The sequence below is a fragment of the Typopeltis vanoorti genome, chromosome 4, assembly GCF_054136105.1.
Source record: "Typopeltis vanoorti isolate ZY-2024b chromosome 4, IOZ_Tvanoo_1.0, whole genome shotgun sequence".
Lineage (NCBI taxonomy): Eukaryota > Metazoa > Arthropoda > Arachnida > Uropygi > Thelyphonidae > Typopeltis > Typopeltis vanoorti.
This window is the reverse complement of record NC_143552.1, coordinates 135,147,589-135,170,094: the sequence shown is the minus strand read 5'-3', so window position 1 is coordinate 135,170,094 and position 22,506 is coordinate 135,147,589. Positions and strand designations below refer to the sequence as shown.

Below are 22,506 nucleotides of genomic sequence, written 5' to 3'. Positions count from 1 at the left end.
GTGGTCTCTAGAGCAGGGAATCCGTATTATTTAACCCTTCCACGGGAGCGCTCAATTGATTTCGACAGAGTCCTTTGACCGGAACGACCTGAGTTCGAATCCCTTCCGTTACGTGAAGAACATTTATCAGGGATGCTTTTCAATCAAAGATGAGTTAGCCGGTCTCATACAAAAGTGAATGGTTAATTCTCCTGGAAACTTGGGTCTCTTCCCTCAAAAGTGACAAACCAGCCCATTGACACACATATCTACAAACATCGAATAGTATTCGACAAGAAAGGCAACGGAGAACCAACAGTTTTATAATAAATCGCTAGCAAAGTAGCATTGCTTCATCACATTATAAAAATAAATTATAATATTTGTGCAAATAAGTAATCCAAATTCTGTTTCAAGCATGTATGGCCCGTTACCTATAACATTAGAAAGCATCAGAAAAAAATGTCCGGAGAGAGAGGAATTCTTCTGTCAACCTCCACAGGAATAAAGAAAAGAGAGAAGGCTACAAAGCTCAAGAGATGGAAATCGGTCTTATGTTGTCAAAAGATGATAAGAAGCAATAATCAAAGAATAATTTTCGCGAAGGGTTCTTAACATTTGCATAACAGTTTTTTTTTTTTTAAGTTATAAAATAGTTTTCAGCAACTGCTTCAGAATCGTTCCATGTTCCTCATTTGGATTAACTTATTATAATAATAAAATATAAATAAAATATATCTATAACAAAATCTAATAAATAAACAACTGTAAATTAGAGATGTAAATATATTATAGATATATAGTTTCAATGTATATAAAATAAAAATATATCTTATTTGAAAATTTTTATTTTATATATATGATAATAAAATACACTACAAAATGGTTTATTTATTAAATAAACTATAGCAGAAAGCTCACCAAGAAATTTTAAATATAGTTATAACATTTGTATTAAGGAAACTACCTTAAATCTATCTATAATCGATTTAAAAACAAGATTTTTGAAAATGTCATTACAAATCGATTTAAATCATGAGACCATCTTATTCGACTCTTACGTAGATACCAATCTATAAATGAAACTTGTAATGAACTCCCTCCTTCTCTACATGACACATACCTAAAACTTACATCCGTAATTATTCGTTCTATGCTTTGATTCATATTCTTCTTTTTAGTTACAAACGAGCGATCCAGAGACTCCAGACATTCTTCAAGAATATTGCCTTGTTCACTGCTGGCTCAGAGTTAGAGATATTACTTGAAAGTCTTGTTTTCCATTACACAACTCAGCACAGGAAATTCTAGTAAGTAATTTAGTCTTATCTCTCTAAATCTGTCTTAGGATCTCAAGGGAGCCAAAGAGATCAACTACTCTTAAGCTGTCTTGAGCTCTCAATATTTATTTATTTTATAAATGAAGTAGCAGTTCCGCCTAGCAGGAAAGCGTTCAAAACAAAGCAAAAAAAAAAAACAAAAAAAAACAGCAACAATAAAAACACCAAGTGGACTAGAAGGAAACTTGGCTGATTAGCTTACATGTACTGTATGTGTATGCAAACACTTATTTGTTAAATCCGTTTGCATTTTTTTTTGTAATTTTTTTTATCTTTTGCAGTGTCTTGTTTGTGTAACTAAAGTAGCTTTTCAGTGTAATGAGAGCAATCTGGCATAAACAGCCTAGTGTTTTATGTTTACGCTTGTAAATAAAGACAGAATTGAAGCTTCAGCTTTAAGATAGAGGTGTGTAGAAGTCGTGGGATGAAATCGCCCATACAAGTGAAGAGCCAATGTTCGTTCACTTTGAAAATTATAATAAAGAGAGACAGTGTGCAAATATTTGCATCTCATAAATTTGTCTATTAGCACTTTTTATAGTACTTATAAATTAAAAAAAAATTATTGGTTTCATGTTATTCGTTCAGAATTTTGAAAATTCACCTTAAGGCGTATTCTAACACATTTAGCGTGCTTGATAAGCACACTACAAGTGTGTAATTTATTGTTTTTAGAGCCCAACAAATTCTATATCTAGGTTATATTACGGATGTGACCTCGTATATGAGATTGCATTATATATTGTTTTTTACCACCCCCAATAAACTGGAGGTGTTAAAAAAACAGATTAAGAGTCTTAACGTTGAAACTGAATTAAAATAAAAAATTGCACCCGAGAATTCACTTTTTTTATTTTTTTCGAAAATTATATTTATTTGTATATTTTTCTCTTCAAACTTGGAGAACGCAAGAAAATCTTTCTTGAACTTTTAATTGAAACTCATTTAGATAGTCTCAGACGTGGTACATAGCTTTCTTTTTGCTTTTTTTTAAAAAAAAATTCTTCCGGTAGTTCGGATTTCATTTTCTCACAAACTGCTTGAAAATACACGTAACTGACAAATATGATGCACTAAGGATCTTAACTGCCTTGAGACCAGCTTTAAATAATTGCCATTCCCTCTGCTATTGATTTTACTAATTTTTTGTTTTACTTATCTTCAGGTTTGTAGTTCTCTGCGTTTCCCCTCATGCTCCGTGAGTGATTTCGACCCTCTACCACTTTATAATAAAGAATGATGTTTATTTATTTATTTCATGGCAATCCCGGTTATGAAAATTTGCATATCTATAGTGCATTATCACTACCTGTGGACCAATGACTCTATAAATCTTGAACCAAGATTAAGCTTAATTGTGTCCAAAAGCAAGAAATTTAAATTTAGATAAAATTTTGAAATATTTTGCTGAACAACAAAAAAAATTGTAAGTAGTTTTTTTTTTTTTTTGTAAAAGTATATTCAAGAAATGTGTAATTTGATTTTTAATATTGCTTAATAGCATATATTCCCGACTCTTAATTATCTTATATTAGCCCCCCCCCCCCCCAACAAAATGATCCCGATTGACCTGTAACAATTGCAGAACAATTAAAAAATTAAATTTCTACCAGGATCGTCTGGAATCCTGCTCAAAGTATTAAACGCTAAAAAGCATGCAGCCTCCCATCTATGGATTCCATAATTTAAAACCTTACATCTAGCGACATTAAACTGCCATCCTCAATCATTTTCTCAGCTTACTCAGTTCTTCCTGAAGAGCCGAATAATGCTCCTTAGTTTCACATCATTCGATGTGATGTGAATCAAACAACTGAATATAACATCAGTTTATTGACACGATAATTAATTATTTATACTTAATACTTCAGATGACAGTAACAGCTTTCTAGAATAAGCTGTTCGGCTCATACGTTACGCATTATACATCTCCTTAAACCCATTCACAGATGTTGCTCTCAGCATATTCCCTGATGACATATTCCCCGCGCGATGAGAAAAATCTTCTCACTCCTCTGTTGATCGAACCTTCCATAAATGACCTGTCATTTTATCCACCTTTCTAACCATGTGTTGAAAAATATTTTTTGCATCTATAACTAATCCCTCGCCAACTTTATTTCTTTATCAACTCCCCTCTTTTCCATCCATGTGACAAACTCTGCAACTTAGTTACTTAATCTGATCCCATAGTCAAAATTCCACAGTCCTGAAATCATCTTAGCTATTTATCCTTGATATATTTCTCATGTTTCTCCATTCCCCTTGAATTTAGAGACCTACATTTGCTACAACAGTCTAAATTCGGTCAAATTGCTCCATATAATGTCATAACTATGTTCATTTCATTATTTCAGCAATCCTCTGTGTCATCTTCGCTGCCTTTGTGATGTGTCCCTTGTACTTCAGTCTTCCCCTAACCATAATAATTAACACACATTTCTTGCTTCCTCCACCTCTCCTCGCTAATTATGTTATTGTACTTGTTGGATGAATACTATTTGCATTCTCTTTAACAAAGCCTTACTCTCTTCTGCTGTAGTGGTGCAGGCTCAAACTGCCTTAAGGACAGTTTAAAAAGTATGTAAAGAGAATAAGTGCAGAAAATCTATACAAAACAGCTAATGAATTGGTATCAATCAAGAAATGTTGCGTTTCGATAGGAAGAAGTAACTGGGATAGTGCATGCAGATACGAATGTAATGTTACTGGATGAACGTTGATTTAACTATAGAATAGGCATAGAGTTTCTTGATAGTAACAAAACAAGAGAATAATCGAAACTGATACCCTCACTTGTGCAAATACTTTATTAGCAATAAGATTTTAAATTGCATTTATGAGTCGTAATTAGAATTATCAATATTATGGCTAAGCTCAGTTCTGAAGTCGGGACCTAGCTAGCTAGTGTATGTTTTATATTAATAATGATATATTATACTGAAAATTCTAGTTTTAAAACTAACTAATTTTTCTTTCAGCTGTAATATTTTTATTGCTTTTTCAGGATTTATGATTTTAGTATTTTAAGATTCAGGATGCTTTATAATTTTTTTACCCCAAAATGTAACAAATTATCATTTATCTATGAGCGATACTGAAGTCAGAAAAGTTTTCTATTTATTTATTTATTTTTAAAAATTGAAGTGAAACAGACGTTCAAGCAGAAAAATAATGGAGGAAATATCATTTCGATTGGGTTGCGAAAACTTGAACGAAATTACCTGATGTAATGACAGCTCATTACAGATAAATATGAAAAATTAATTCGGAAGTCAATTAATGACAGAAAAGAAAAGTCTTTATTAAGTAGCATAGCACTAAAATACTTAAGGAAAGAGATGGGGAATCACTTGATTAGAATCAGGAAATGTCTGTTATCGTTTCTGGATAAAGGAATTCCATTATCCTTAGATTTAATTCTTTCTTTGATTTTCTACTGATGTAAATGCTAGAAGCACTACTTTTTTAGCGTGTATTCTGTTCTATAAAAATCATAGTTTATGCAATAAATTCAATGAATAACTGCAATAATACTTCAGCTTACAGTTACAGAAAACTTTACTAGGATATCGCACATTGAAGATATTTTCATGCAGAAAAAATGTTGCATGGTTCATCAACGCTTTGGAAATAAAGTCCTTAAAAAGTGAAACGTTTCACTACACACAGGCAATTCGAACCAGGGCATTTATTTTTATAATAATATATTATTTAAAAAATCCAGCCCTAAAGGGAGTTATGTGGGCTATCTATGGACAATCTGAAAAATTGCGATGCCTTGTTTTGCTCAACTTAAATTTCAATGAACACTTCAGACAAATATGCATAAAATAATTATATATTTAAAAATTACAGTTATTAAGAGCTACACACAATGAATAAAAGGCGCTTTTATGAAAAATTAATACCATTAGAACAATTTCAAATTTGCTTTTAATAATTAAATTTCTGTGTTTAATGTTGACTCATTCTATTTGCCAATCTGTGCTTAAATACCAATCAATAAATTAAACCTCAATGTTTGCTTCCTTACTTTACTATATTAATTTCAATTCTCCAAGTAAATTAAATACATTTTGAATATTGCATTCTTGAATATTAAAAACAAGAAGATTATCATTTCAGAAAACGTATCATATCTTTACTGTTATCATATAACACAGTGTTCCCTGAACTTTGAGACTGGAATTCTACATTCATACAAATAGTTCTTTTCTCGTGGAACCAACATTTAAACATTTAAAACAAATTATCTGAAAGGAATCATGACAGTGAACTGTTGTTACTGCAAAATATTTTAATCGGTAAAACATGTGATACATAATATTAAAATAACATAACTGTTCTGGAAATAAGTCAATTTAATAAAATAAGAAATGAAATAAATAAATAATTTAAAATAACTTTTAAATTACTGAAATATTTAAATAATGTTTAGATAAATGATCATAGTGTGCATATATATATATATATATATATATATATATATATATATATATATATATATATATATATAGCAACTATGTGAGATGAATATAATAATTTAATTTGGTAACTTGGAAAGCTGTTATCTCCAAAAGGAAACACGAGAATCGTTTATTAATATAGCATTACCTTAATTTGGTCCAATTTAGCTGCCCTGCAGTATTTAAATCAAACTGTCATAACGCTCATTGAAGAACTTCTGGAACAACATTATTTTATTCTCCAAGTAATAAGTGAAGTGCCTAAGTCTTTTCCGAAAATGAAAGAAAAACCTCTTTTCTCTGAAAAATCCATTGATCATTGTGACAATGAGCTTACACTTTTACGCTTGCTCGATCGATCCGGGTAACAAAGTGTGAAATGTAGCGATTAACGAGATGCCACTTAAACAGCGTTTACATTTGGTGTCTTTTCTTCTTATTGTTGTTAAAAGCCATTTGCGTATTTTTAAGAGCTTCTAATCCTTTCATTTTCTTGTTGCGGTTATCATTTGCTTTTAAAGGAAAACCGCAACGTGTCGCGTTTGACGTGTAAAGATTGTCGCTCGGCCAAACACTGCAAGTGTTGTTATATTTCCGAACACAATTCACTTACCCATGGGTCGTAATTTACTGGCGAAGAGAGGATCGCTCGTGTTTTATAGCTACCGTGAAGCTTGGGTCCGACCTATAAAACGTCCAAAGCAACTCCCACATGCTGCTTACAGTTGTTTTATAAGTCTTAAATCAGGTGTTTATAAATTACCGCTCTGTTTACTTTGTTCCTCAAAGAAGCACTTGACGGTGACAGCGTAATCTAAGGAGAGTCCTTCTCTGCTTGTATATTTGATGGGGGTAGGGTTGGGGATCTTGTGACAAAACCATAGAAGTATCACGCAGAAGCAAAAGTTAAAAGTTTAGAATGAATCCTGAATCACCAATTCGCAGACTTCCAATTTAAGTGGAACAACCGGCACAATATATAACTGAGAGTTGAGGGGGGGGGAGTATTATTAGGCGGTGTACATGTGCACTAACCAAAGGCTCACGTATCCCCCTTAAGCAAGACGAACTAGTCTTTTTGATCTCCAGGCACGTTATTTGGTTGTGTCGATTGTAACAACAACAAAAAAAAAAAAAAGTCCATTTGGCCAGATTTTAAAAAGCCCGAGCATTCTAGAGTGCCGGCGAGCGTTTTGTCAGAGCAAGTAGTGAAACATTCACACACGCACGCACATACAACTTACGGCCAGCGCAAAGATGACGTGTCCGTATTCTACAATACTTACCACCTCTTGCTACCACATTCAGTTACTGACTTGTACGGTTGCCCGCCAGATTTCTGTCATTCCAGAGAGCTGCGTCTCGCACGTGACCAATAAGAGGATCTAAATGACTTAGAGGAATCGCACTAAAGAACCATTACCTTCCTGTATCACTTTTCGCAATAGTCAGCAAAATCATCTTGTGGCCACATTTCCGCAGATTACGTCGTGAATGTTTTAGGCCTCATCCTAGACGATAAAGTGAGAGACACCTGCAACAGTTTTCCATCGTATAGCTGGTGGCCTTCTTTCCTCCCCACCCCCCCCACACTCTCCCCCCCTCTCCGGTCGAAATAGTTTTCGTGATTCAGCGAATGACCACAGTAGGATAGTTATTTAAAGATATCATCAACTTTCTTCTTTCTCGACTTGAACTCATAAATAGGAAAGGTCTAGCTCGCTATGTTTTATTTTCAAAAGAGATAATTCTCTGGTCTTCCATTCCCCATTTGTTTCTTCCTTCCCCATTCCGCAGTGATTTATAAAACAAAGAAAAAAAATATTCTTTTGTAGAAAAATATAGTCAGTGGATTTTATATTTGGTCAAGGTTGTCTATTTATGACACCAAATGAAAAAATAAAATCACGCTATCGTACATATTTCAGTTAAAAACATCTTTAAGCTGCTTGTATAACGCGTTTACTTTGAAGCTCTGTTTCTCTTCAGGCACCCTACTGTAAATTGAGCAAACTTTTGAAGAGCTAGCTTTCAAAATAACGTTCAAGCACAGTGCGTTTCTAGTACGGTATCCATGGCAACTTGATTAAAGCATTGTTGTCTCTTTTCTCTCCAAGGAAAGGTAATTAATTATATAATTCTAATATCTGTCCACGTACTACTAATTAATCACAATGCATCTCTTCGTAGAGGGGAAACTGATTGATTCCCGCTGCACCTGCGGATGCACCAGGGAACCAATCAGCAACAACATACCCTGAAGGGATACAGCGAAATTCAAGATTAAAATCTACAAAATGTCAAAGAAAGTGAAAAGGCATTGATAAACACGGATTTCTGAAAAGTTAGCAAAGTTGTTTTAAAATAAGCGTTGCATTTTCTATGTTTTTTTTTTTTTTAAATTAAAAATCATCACTTAATTGTAATGAATACCACGAAAGAATACACATTTCTGGATGGGGTGGATTTTTTTTGGCAAATAAAACTAAGCTCAGTGGAAAAGCCATCGTTAACGACATTAGCAGATCGTACATCAGCACATAGCCTTTGATCTGCAATCTGTAAATCTCGAACCAAAAATTTCTTTTTGCTATAGCAACCGTTGCTAGTTCATTACAAAACTGAAATCCCTGTCTTCACTTCATATTTGGAAACCTTCCAAAACTTCTACATTAGATTTACACAGACTTCCATACCAACATTATTGACAAAAAAAAAAAAAAAACTCTTTGGAGACTACCTTTGCAAAATTACTACACTACACACAAAAAAGTTAGAGTATTTTTTTCTTAGACAATAAATAATCACCGGAAGTAATTGTGCCTTGTTGGATCATGGAAGTAAGAAGAAAGTTGACCCAGCTGTGGACATTAGTTGCAATCAAACGTACGTAGGATTTCAGAAACTGCTTTATAAGTCTGATTAACGAATTACCAAAGAAATAATGTAAAAGCAACTCCTATAACGAAAGATAAAATAAATTTTATAAGTACAATGAGGTGAAGAATAGACTGTCTGTGATTACTCTACTACCCCTGGAGGATCAAATGTATTTCCTGCGAGAAAGGATAGAGGAACGCTCGAAAAAGAAGAAAAAGACAGATGGTCATGGCTGTTCCAAGAACAAATACGAAGGCACTTATTCTCGGTGAGCGTCCACAGCAGTTCTCGCAAGGGAGAACTGAGTCCTTCTATCAGACTTAATCGCTCTTCTTTATAATATGCTGGCTGACCTTTATTGTAAGAGCCCACTGCAGGAAATAACCGAATTACAAAGAAGAACGTGAATAGAGTAGAAATATTTGATAAGTTTTTCTTTTTCTTTCTCTTGTTCATTAAGCCCTGCAAGTCGATATTTAGGAAGAAAGAAAGAAAGAACTAGTTTTCTGATGAATGCCTACCAATTTAAAGCTTATTTATGTTTCTTACGGTATAAGAAACATAAGTTACAAGAAATTATATTCTTCTTTTCATTCACGTGCTCTAAACATATAAAAAAAAAGAAATTCAACAATGAAATTATAATATATGAAAGTGCCTTTATTTTTTGCATACTAATAGCAGTTGACTTTATTGCAATTTCTTCTAAATCCAGTAAAATGGAAGGAGATATACGCCAGCGTATATCTCCTTCCATTAGCGCATCTCAAACACATGAATCGATTTAAATACCTGATATCCGAAACTCTATCGCTCATAATGAAATTTTAATGTTCAATATAAACGGGGCCACTTTAAAATTCTTATTCTAGTTGATTTTTTTGTGCATATTTATTTATTTTTATGTTATGGTGTTGACAGTAAAAGAAAAACAGTTTCTCAGTTCATCTGTGTTCTCAGTGAACTGTCGAAATAAATATTTGTTCCACTCTAAAACGTAGTCGGTAGGTGGCGTATGCATATTCTTGTTCATTTCTACGTCTGCTTTGAGAGTTTTTCTTCACGGTTGTTTTCACAGCTTTATCATTACTTCAAGATTTCTGTCGGACCACTATTAAGTTCAATGATATCGTTCTTAAATCCTAACTGATTATAAACTATTGGCTGATTAAAAAAGTTCTGTAACGACAACAATCGTATATATATATATATATATATATATATATATATATATATATATATATATATATATATATATATATATATATACGATTGTTGTCGTTACAGAACTTTTATATATATATCGGGAATTCGATTATGATGATATCATAATCACTCGACTTCCACTCATATTAGGAAGAAGAAAAAATTGCAGTTAAAGCGCTTTGGGTGCAGCTGACAGACACCTGCAAGTCATAATATCGAATGTGGCCCGTAGGCTGATTGAGTTTGATTGATGTGCCTTCGATGGTAATATATTAAACATGCTAGCGGGTATACACGTTGCCTATTAAAGGATACCAATAGCTTATTGTTATCCAAAATATTATCTCCACAATGAAGAAAGTTATCTCAGATGCAAAACGGTCTTTCATAGGGAGGCGAAATTACCCGTCCCTACACGCAGATTGGAATTTTTATTTCTACAGAAACAAACTAAGAGAGAGAGCACACGTTGTAAATACTCCCCAAGTTACTTTGGCATAATCCCAACTACTGTCTAGATCAGTGGTTCTTAACCTGGGGTGTGTGCACCCCTGGGGGTGCGAGAGAAGTTTCTAAATTTTGACCCAGATTCGATACACGACAGCTATTTAATAAAAGATGATTTATTGAAATACGAGCCAATGCACGTATTCAAATGGAATTTGAAAAACTGGACTTAGAACCTTATCCACAGCTGGCAAAAGCAGCATTGCAGACACTTTTACCATTTGCCACCACCTACCTGCGTGAAATGGTATTTTAATCACTTTTGCACATAAAAACAAAAGCCAGAAATCGCTTAAATGCAAGATGACTTACGCGTGGCTCTTTCAAAAAAGGAGCCTCGCTTCAAAAGTATTATTATGGATAAACAACAATAACATAGCCATTAAAAATTGAGATATTGTTTTGTATGTATATGTAAATATATGTGTTTATTTTTCAATAAATAAATTATCTTGCAATAGATGTAATTTCCTAAATAAAGAAAGAGAAACACATTTTTCAAGAGGGTGCGAGAACTTACTTTTAGATTCAAGGGGGTGCCGATCTTTTAAAAAGGTTAAGACCCACTGGTCTAGATGCATTTTGATACATATTTAGATTCGTATAACATTCATAAAAACAAGAATATAATAACTTGTATACTACTGCTACTGGCACCGCGCACATTTGGTACTTGCTGACCTTCCGTCCCTTGTCATTGACTATTTTTTTCTTGTTTTCCTGAATAGATAAATGTATGATGATTTGATTCCTGGAAAGAAACCATCATATATTCCTCACAGTTTCCTCACAGATGTCATTATTTTTTTTTCCCTGAGGGATTTGTGCTTTCTACTTATCTTCTACTTATATAATTCTACAATTATATAAGTAGAAGAATGTACGAGAATTTGTTGCATTACTATAGATGCACCAATGGTCTTGTTTTCCTCTGGGACGATTCACGTTTTTAAACGTGTTTCACAATGATAAAGTACTCATCAGATTCCTTTTTATCCTTTCGTCCACATACTCTAGTTATCCTGGATTCTGGTCGATGAATGAAATTCTGTATTTAAAATCTTTACAAAAACTTGTCAAGAAATTGAAGGGTAACTATTATTGGGCGTTTTGATTGCTTTCGGATCATTTTAATGGAAAAATTAGTCAAAACAACATTGTATCTACGTTGAAATGTTTATAATAAAGGATGGCACCGCTACATTTTACATCTTATGAAATTTTCATGGATAATTGTATTTATTGGCCAGCCTAGCTGGCCGAATGGCTAGCGTGTCCGCTCTCCAGTCAAGAGGCTGCGGGTTCGAATCCCGCCCTGGGCATGGATGTTTGTGATTGTCTGTGGAAATACCAGTGGTGGTCAGTGGATGGCGTTGGTGTAGTTGCGGTCAGTTGGTGGATTGTGAGTGGTGGAAGCAGAGCTCTAGAGTAAATACCCTCTCTAGTCGATGAGTCTTTGGACTCCCTGGAGGTGACAAATAATAATAATAATTGTATATTTTAATATATGGTAATAATGATTATCCGTAATAACCTCCTTGCTATCATAGAGAGAAGAGAAAATTAATCAATGGAATCTCTTTTAAGAAATCTTTCTTCAGAGTTTAGAAATATGGTTGTAATCTTTCTACAGTCTTGGAATCTAGTTATACATTTTTTTAAAATATATAGTTATCTTTTTTCATTTACATTTAATTATAGATCTTGGACAACTTCTAATAAATATAGCTACTCTCAGTATTAAAAAATAATCTGGTCTTTTAGAGATACTTGTGCCATATGGTTTCTTTAATTCACACTATAAAAGGAAACTCTCAGCAACATCATATGCTTTTATAATACAAAATATAGAGAAATGTTTGTCAACGTCAGTTGATTCTCATCTTACCTCCCTCTTAATATGTTGGTCCAAACAGACTATAATAGCCAAATAACTTGGCTTCATATAAACTTAATGCTATGATAAATAGGTTAATTTTGTCTATAATAAATCTGCTGTCTCAATAGTGCATGTTCTGTGGACGTCTCGCAATTTTACTGGAGTGAATATCTGAATTCCTGCAAATAAAACCCTGCCGCTTTTAGATGAGACATTAACTCAACTTCAGTTTAAAAGCCTTTATAACAGTTCGGAGCGTTTTAGAAAAGATTTGATCCCAAGTGTCTTTCCAAACGAAGGGCATCGTTGCTATTAATAAGCTATGGAGACCTTTCACTTTCGTTACTTGTTTCATAAATCAAGTGGCATAGCAAAAATAGCGATTCATGTTCAAACAAGAGTTTAAGCAGATTTGCTTGAAAAAAATATTTGTTTTGGTGGGTATAAGAAGCAAATTGGAGACAGTGATGTACGGGTGAATCAAAGAAAAATATATAGCTTACTGTTTATCAGACATCGTCGCTTAATATTGCATATGTGTGGTAAAACTTATTCTCCTAATGTTTCGTTCAAGACGAGATAGTTTTTCTATCCATATTTCTAGTTCATTTATGATTTATATATCATCCAATTTTGTTTCTTGTTTGATCCGTCTCTTCTATTATATGGATATCCGTTCTCTTCTCTTAGAAGTGCACAATTCTTTTACCAAGACGCTCTTTTTTCTTTATTGAATTTTGTACTCTATTCCATTGGTGGCCAAACTTCTCATATATGGTGGCACTACTACATGGAGAAAAAATGATATCGTGTCACGAATAATAAAAACAAATAAATATCATTATATTTTAAGTAATTGCCTACTTTTAGAAACATCATACTTGAGATCCAAAAGTAAAGTGAAAAACCGGTTAGCAGTAGAAAATGTCACGGTGATCATGAGAGCAGTGCTTAAAATTTCTAAAGGGTAAACTCATAATAATATCAATATAAAGGATTCAGGCAATTATAAGATGACGATAATAAAATTAATCAATAGAAATTAAGAAGGTTATTTAATAGATTGATTTTTAAGAAAACATGTAAGCGAATTGAAAACATAAATCGAATGCCATAGTCTGCATTTAACTCCCCAGTTTTATGTCGGTCCTTTAGAATTAGATTCAAAGAAAAACAGCTTTACTTTTATCTTCCAGAGTCTTTTTTGTGCCGATTAAATATTTATACTTAATATACACTTAATTATGGTATACTATAATATCATGTAGTAAAATTTCTAAAGTATTATTATTTACAACACTTACAAGAGTCAAAAACTCTGGATGTGTTTGTACTCATCGACGTAAATAGGAAGCAATCTAGCAGGCATAATATCTGTATATTACCTTATATTAATTCATTAAGGTGAGATACGACTTCCTGTTGACTGTTAGATTGCAGATATGTCTGCTAGATATTTCAATCGGCATTCTACTCACCAACCTCGCTCCATGAAAAAATGTTACGCCTCACTCTCCTAATGCACCATGCCTTTATATGATTTTCAAGAATGGCCTTCCACAACCCTTTGAAAAATACTGTGGGTATCTGTCTGAGTGAGCTTCTCTTTACATATTACGTCTCCATCATTCACCCAAATACGATATCAGGTTTATTTTTTAAGTAAATAAATAATATATTGTTCTTTGATAATACATAGTTCATTATTATACCACGAAGTCAATACATACAATACTTTTGCAAAATGCCTTTCATAAAGTGCTATCATCTGTTTTGCGACTTAGCTTTTGTTAGAATGCGGGGTGTAAGTTTTTTTTTTCAGACGAAGGGCAATGCTGAAATTAAATTAGTAGCCCCTAGCAAAAACTAAAACACTAGTAAAAGAACGCCGCATTTCCTTTCCCAGATAATTCAGTCAGTATCAGCTGAAAAGTTGAAATTTATGCCTTTTCTTCGCTTACCGCAAGTTATAATTAACTAAGTGGACCTAATATTGTTTTATAAATTAAAAACTTCTTTTTTTAAAAGAAATCTTCAACCACAATGCAATATCCTGGCGTATTTCAGAGTCAACATTGAGTAAATTAAGTTGAAAAATATCTCTCTCTGCTAATTTTCTATGGAATTTGGTTACAAGCGATTTAATTTGAAAAGAGAGGCTTTAAAATATTATTACTGAAAGATTATATTCATTGTTAGTCACAATTCCGAAAGACCGAAGGAAAATCTTATTCTCATTACTTGATATCCACAAACTGAGTAACAGGAGCCGAAAAACTCTTAAGCGATTTCCCCATCTTTCTTTCATCCACGGCTGAATAGAGGAGTGTTGCAATTGAAGCTCTAAGATAATTAAGGATATTTGAGTGAAACATGATTATGATATTTTAATTATTAGATATAATTATTATTAATCACACAATCTTAATGAAACTTAATTGTTATTAATGTTTTCAAAATTTTTATGTATTTTATTATTGCAAGTCGTTTTGAATTATAATTATATGAAACTACTAATGCTAAAATTGGACTAAATATATTTAAAGGTTAATAAAATGATATTTATATTTATGAAGTAGCTCAATCAGTATAGACGAAGCCCTTTGGTCGGAAAGAACTGGGTTCGATTCTCGTCCATGACGTGAGGAACCTTTATCCGGTGTTTTTCGACGAAAAGTGAGTTAGCCGGTCTTATACGGGGGTAGAGGTTTTTTTTCACCTGGAAACTCGAGTTTTTCATCCCTCAGAACAGGCAACCGGTCCCTCGAACACACGCTGCTACAGTCAAAAATATGTAGGAAACTTTTCCCCTGCACTTGGTTCTTGGGGGCCCCTGTGCAATATTAGTTCCAGTGTATTATGGACAGATCCATAATTGCGGACCTTCAATATGAAGATTTCACCTAAGATGATGATAATGATGATAATAGTTAAGAAATTATTTTGGAAATTGACTTGAAGATTTTTTTTCTGAATGTAAAAACAAGTTTTAATAATACTACACGGATTTGTTGAAATTCCGTGTAACTGCTGCAGTAGCACTTTTACGGTTCTGTAGTTGATTTCTCATTTAAGTTGTTCAAACTAAATGCGAATAATTTAAAATACTCTTCCCAGCAATTTAAAATACTCTTCCCTTTTTTTTTCTTTTATTAGAAAAAAAAAGTAAAATTCCTTTCTGTTCCTTAAAATAGGAGATCTATCGGGAGAGGTAACTTACCATGCTATGTTGGCATATCGATGTCACTTATTTTGGATCGGATTTAATAAGAAAAAAAAAATCTGTCGCTTTTAAAGCGTCAAGGTATTTATGTTCATTCCTATCACATCTATTACGAATTATGAATATGTTTAAAGTATGCGAATTTTTTGATATTGGATTTTTAATTCCAATTGAACTAAAAAGTAATGCTTACACACACACACACACACACACACACACACACACACACACACACACACACACACACACACACACACACACACACACACACACACACACACACACACAAAGGGACCGAGTCGATTATTAGCAGAAAGTCGATTATTAAGTAAATAATCATACAGTTCAAATACGTGGGAGGATTTTCTATTGCTCCGAATGATCTAAAAATTGGAATCATGCCTCTTCCTTTTCAGCTTTTTTTTTTTTTTTTAATCTAATGGAAAGTAAGTGGTACTTCCGGTGCCAGTACAATTATAATCGAAGGGTTTATTTATTTATTTATTTTTAATGAATAGAAAAGATTGAAATCTGGAATATAACCAAGAATCTATTGCGATGTTTTCGGAAGAATATTGTCTTGTTAGGCAACAAAAACAACATTCTTTGACGTGTTAGTCAACAGACAGCTTGGATCACTTTTTGTTCTTCTAGATCAGGGGTCGGCAAACTTTTGAGATAGAAGAGCCAACCCTGTCCCTCACAGCAATTTAAAAATTACTCCAAAGCCATAAGTATATTTTTACAAATAAGGAAAATTTAAAGTAATATATAACAAGTTATAATATTAATTATATCTTCATTAAATGAAGAAAAAATCGCACAAAATTGCTCTCATTGGTTTTAATCAGTGTGAGCAATGAGCTTGCATTTCCTTAGAAAGTTTCTGTATTTCCGGTTTGTAACTTCTTCTTCTCCCGTAGTCCTAAATGAACCATTGGGTCATTCATGGCTGGTAGGTGGTACTCTTTGCTAGCCTCCCTCAGTCGTCTTGGTCTCTTGTTCTTGATGTCAGTTGAGAAAGGGAGTTAATTTGTCCATTTTTTTGATGTTATCAGTCCATTTTAATCGAGGTCGGCCTCGAACCCTTGATTCCGGAATGATTCCTTCTAGTGCTTGCTTTGGAATGCCATTAGCCCTCTCCACATGTCCGAACCATTTCATCTGTCTTCTTCTGATGACTGTCAGAATATTTATATTTGGTTTGTAACTAGTCGTTTTTAATTTAAGGCACGATTCCAAGTTGGAATCAGTAATTTGGCTCCTCAATTTACATTTAATGAAATTCATGTTAGAAAACGATTGCTCACATAAATATGTAGACCCGAAGATATTGAGAACACCAAATGCAAATTTTTTCGACTCATGATATGAGTCCGGAAGACTATTCCAAGTATTGAAAATCATTGAGTCTGCCTTCTGTAGATTTTTATAGCAATCTGCTTGCGCTGTGAAATCAGATTGCATTTGTCTTTTTCCAGTTCTTCTATTTCAGTACCGAGACGTACAAATTTGGAGCTCCATAAGTCTTTGCTTGTGAAGTCCAGCAATTGTTTTACAAAATTAGCCATGTCAATATCAAATGGAGAAAAATTTAATCCCTTCACATTGGCATTAAGAGGATTTGTAATAAAAGCTAGCGTCGCTTTATTATTTCTGAATTCCTGAAACCTTTGAAGAAAAAATTCTCTCATGTTTAAAACTGCTGTCTTGAAATAATCTTTGTTAATGAGAGCATTGTTTACTCGGCGATAGTAGTAGAGTGGTCACTACTGACCAGATCAAGATAAGATAAGGAATCGTGACGTGATTGGTTGTTGATTTGATGACGTCATTGTGTGTGTGACATCATGAGATTGCAATGTTAGGAATTTCCCTGGGGGCATATGTGTCAGTGACATGAGTTCTTGTGTTTTGGTTCGCGTATGGAATTATGGGTGATGGTAAAGATAAGGATTCATGTTGTGATTGGTGGGGCACTAGTCACCAGATCAAGATAAGATAAGAAATCGTGTCGTGGGTGTGTGTTGTTCTCAGATGTAGATAAGTGACGTTGTTGTTTTGAATGGAAAGGGATATAAGGAATCGTGGCGTGATTGGTGGGACACTAGTGACCAGATCAAGATAAGATAAGGAATCGTGACGTGAATGTTTGTTGTTATAGAGTTTGGAATCTTTGGAATTTCGCTCGGGCCCTCGTCTGTCAGGGACATCACATGGTGTTTTTGGTTCGCTTAATGAATTGTGGGTGATATTTAGAGATAAGAATCGTGACGTTTTGTGTTTGGAAGTTTCTGGGGAACATATGTCCCTCTGTAATATCACATGGTGTTTTGGTTTGGCTATGGAATTGTGGGCGATGTGTTTGAGATAAGATATCTTGGAATTTTGTGTGACACACATCCATCATTGTCATCATGTTTGGTTGTCTATAGATGGGTGTACTAATTTCCAATACAATTTGGGGTATTTCTTTCCTGTTAAAGGGTGGGAATTCTTAGAGAAAGTCGTGATGGCGGGTGTGTTTCGAGCTTTTCTGAATAATTTAATTATATACTGGTGTCGCTGAAACACACACTTTTTTTCCATAGCTCATCTGTATTTTCTTCTATATTCATATTCTAATTCAAATTCATATTTTATTCATAATTCATCCGAATATTTTGATTTGTCTAAAATTAAGATCTTAAAGTTCAATAAATAAATAAATAAACAAATCGTGAATTCACGGCGATTTCGAAAGTGATCTTACTTAAACATACATAACACATCATGTTTGTTCTTTTAAGTTTACATATTTATTTCACAGATATTATTTACAATGCAATATGCAGAAATAGGAATTTACAGATATCACGAATGCATAAAAAACTATTCAGTATTAGAATTACGCTTGCCGAAACATACAGCAGTGATTATTGAAATGACAATTATCAATTGTTATGTTGAAGTTAAAAAAAAATGAACTTACATTTCTTTCCAGAATGGGAACATCTTGGTACTATCTAGGTTTTCTGAATATTCCAAATTGTTGATTTTTAACATATATTCATAGCACAGAACACAAACACAAGTCTCAAAATGCAGTTGACTTTTCATTATAGGTTACTGGGGCTAACATATATTCACAACACCTGTCGTTTGGTGACATATATATCCGCCAGCTATCAGTTGTTTCCTATCTCTCAATGTGGATTTTTTTTTTTAAGTTTACACGGCGACGGTATTTCGAGCTTTTCTGAATAATTTAATTATATGCTGGTGTCTCTATGGCATTTTAAAATAAATAAATTAAAATAAACGGACAGTTAAATGGATTACAAAACCTTTGTATGTATTCTAGAAATTCTAATGATAATTTAAAATTACTTACAGCTTTCCAGAATAGCTCTTCTAAATACGAATATTCCAAAAAAATATTCCAAAATAGTTGAATTTTATATCCACACCACAACAAAACACAAAACCACAAAGAACGAAATTTCTGTAAAAACTGTAAGAGGGAACTGGAAGAAAATGTGATGGTGGTTGTCGGAGGAGACTTGAACGGACACACAGGGAGACAGAATAGAGACTGTGAAAGGGTGCATGGTGGCTATGGAGTGGGAATGATGAACCAGGAAGGAGAGAGGGTTGTGGACTTTGCAGTAGCGTTTGATCTGGCAATTGTGAACTCGTTTTCTACAAGAGGGAAGAACATTCGATAACATTTAGGAGTGGTAACAACAGTTCACAAATTGACTACACTTTGATTAGAAGAAAACATCTTAAGGTTGTGACAAATTGTAAGGTAATTCCAACAAATCAAGCGGCACAGCAACACCGACTGCTGTGTGCAGACTTTAAAATAAGATCGAAGATAAAAACCTCTGGATGCCATGGGATGAAGACAATTAAGTGGTTTCGCTTAAAAGAGGAGAGTGTGAGGAATCGTTTTAGGGAGAGGGGTTACAGAGGATTCCGGATGGACTGGAAAGTGTACAAGATTGGTGGAAACATAATTTAAAAGTAATCCTGAGCTGTGAAATGGAGGTGCTTGGTGAGACATCTGCAAAGATTAGAGAGCAGAAGGAGGGTTGGTGGTGGAATAATAATGTATGAGTGGCAGTGACAGCTAAGAGGAAGGCAAAACAGAAGTGGGATGAGTCAAGAGTGGAAGAGGACAGAGAGGTGTACAGAGAGAGAAAACAAGAAGCCAAGAGAGTTGTGGCACAGGCGAAGGCCATGGCATATCAAGATCTGTATGATCAATTTGAAACAAAGGAAGGACAGAGAAAAATTTACCAACCAGCAAAATGTAGAAATAAAGCAGCAAAGGACATCTTACATGTGAGGCAGATCAAAGATGCTCAAGGAAGAGTATTATGGAGAGATGTAGACATAAGAAACAGATGGAAATATATACTTTGAGGGACTTTTGAATGAGGAAAATACAAGGACTCACAGAGAAGATGGGCAGCCTTCTGAGGGGATGGTGCAGAACATGAGTAGAGTGGAAGTGATGGAGGCCATCAAGAAGATGAGGAATGGAAAATCGGTGGGCCCCCGACAGAATTCTAGTGGAGGCATGAAGGCACTGTGGGAAGAGGGAATTGACCTGCTGTGGGACCTGTTCATAAAAGTTTGCCAACAGAAAAATATACCCCAGGAATGGAGGGAGAGTATTCTTGTCCCCATCTACAAGGGTAAAGGGGATGCACAAGACTGTAAAAATTACAGAGGAATAAAGTTTATATCCCGCACAATGAAAATCCTAGAAAGGGTTCATGATGGTAGATTGAAGAAGGAGGTGGAGATTGCAAAGGAACAATTTAGCTCCATGCCTGGCAGATCAACAACAGATGCTATCTTTGGGTTACAGCAGATGATGGAAAAGTATCAAGAGAAACAAAGGGAGCTACATCTGGCATTTATTGATCTAGAGAAAGCATACAATAGAGTGCCAAGGCAAGAAGTCTGGAGGTGTCTGAGGGAGAAGAAGGTTCCAGAGAAATATATCAGGTTGGTGCAGGAAATGTACAGAAATGTGAAGACACGTGTTCGGACATGTCTGGGACAGACAGAAAGTTTTCAAGTAACAGTTGGCTTGCATCAAGGATCAGCATTAAGTCCGTTTCTGTTTAATATTGTGATGGAGGTGGTAACAGAGGAGGTGAAAGAAGATGTGCCTTGGACAATGTTGTATGCAGAACATGAGATGGCATCTTGCTGTGTGCAGATTCAAGAGAAGAAGCAGGAACTAAACTGGAAAGATGGAAAAAGTACTGGAAGAGAGGTATGAGACTGAGCAGAAGTAAGACAGAGTATATGTTTTGCACAGTGGGCAGTGGACAGGAGACAGATCTGGAGCTGGAAGGAAATGTCAATAGGAAGGTGAGAGACTTTAGATACTTAGGTTCAACAGTGAAAGAAGATGGAGGAGCTGAGAAGGAAGTGGGATCGAGGAACTGGAGGGAGATGGCTGGAGTGTTATGTGATAAGAGGGTGCCAATCAATCTGAAAGGCAAAATCTATAGGACAGTAGTGAGGCCAGCTATGACGTATGCTATAGAAACTGTGGCCCTGAGGAAAAATAACATCAGCAGGATGCAAGTAGCAGAGATGAGAATGCTTAGGTGGATGTGCGGTGTGACCAGAACGGATCGTCTGAGAAATGACTATATCAGGGGAACAGTGAAAGTTACAAACTTAGGAGCAAAAATACAGGAGGCAAGGTTGAGATGGTTTGGTCATGTGATGAGGAGGGAGGGTCATGCAGATGGATGTGCAAGGAAGGCAGAAGCATGAGCAGCCAAAGAAGAGATGGAGGGAGCTGGTAGAAGAGGATTTGAGGATGAAGAACTTGGATGTGGTGACAGCCCAAGACAGGAAGGTGTGGAGGAGACTCATTATCAACAGTGACCCCACTTAAGTGGGAGAAGCTGCAGAAGAAGAAGAAGTCTGTAACCTGAAATAGTTGAGTATTTTTCCTTTAGATTTCAGCCCATAGATGCTATGTTATTGTTATGACAAAATCCCCCAGCGAGCGGTTACTACAAATCATGGTTTTCTTCAAAGGGGTCTTTCATGAAGATGACATGAGTCACATCCGTAAATTGCGGTATTGTTCAAAACTTATCATTTTCCCAAGATTGGATGTTTCTCAAATACTTACATATGACTAAGGGATTAGCATTCACATGATTGTGATGACACATATCCTAAAATTATTCATTCTTTGTTCCCGTGGGAAATTATTGCTGTAGTAAGTTAATGCTTACATTTATTTTTTTAAAACCAATATTGACTATTAATTTTACCTGCGATTCCTTGTGCTGTTAACCTATTTCTGTAATAACTGAAATTTATTTATTTTATTTATTTTTTTCTTTAGCATTAGTAATTTTAAGTAACAGAAATGCAACAAACAAGGTTTTGAACTTGCCATTGTGTTTTCTTTTAGAAATTTCTTTAGCCAGCACAACAAATTAATAGTTATTTCTTATTATTTCAAATGAATATTACCTCTGTAATATATACTTTGTTAATTTCTATGTTACCTTTTATTTGTCTGTAATATTATTAACAAATGGCTCTGTAAAATAATCAAATTCTTACAGTATTGTACTTTTCAGGTGAAATCTTCTCCACTAAAATTCTGGCTATTAATTTAATCCCCGATTATTCCTTTTGCTTCCAAGAGTTGACAGTTTCATGAAATATTTGAGGACTTGCATGAACAAATAAGACTTTTAATTCACTGAGTCAAAAAAAGTCTCTGGTTACTTTGTGGCATGAAATTTCACAAGGAAAAAAAATGTTATGGTCTTACTTAAATTTGTATAACACATCAATGACACCCAATTTGTTCATTTAAATTTACACATTTTATTTGAATGAAATATTATTTACAAATTGTATTTACTGAATCTAACATACAGAAAATAAATAAATTGAAAAATACATTAAAAGTTCTTTCCCATGCTTGTGGAAATGTGGTTTTTGACAATGTGACTCTCATCTGCAAGTTAAGTTTTCATTTGG

At 34.3% G+C, this 22,506-nt stretch overlaps 1 long non-coding RNA gene across 1 annotated transcript in view; it reads left to right on the top strand.

Moving 5' to 3' along the window:
- The window catches only part of LOC150107690 (uncharacterized), a 28,686-nt gene extending 6,529 nt beyond the window's left edge, over positions 1-22,157 (top strand). The window contains exons 3-4 of the long non-coding RNA XR_016548216.1: positions 1,161-1,289; positions 22,098-22,157. This is a non-coding gene — a long non-coding RNA (uncharacterized LOC150107690). The remainder of the gene's footprint in view (positions 1-1,160; positions 1,290-22,097) is intronic.
- The last annotated feature ends 349 nt before the right edge of the window (positions 22,158-22,506 follow it).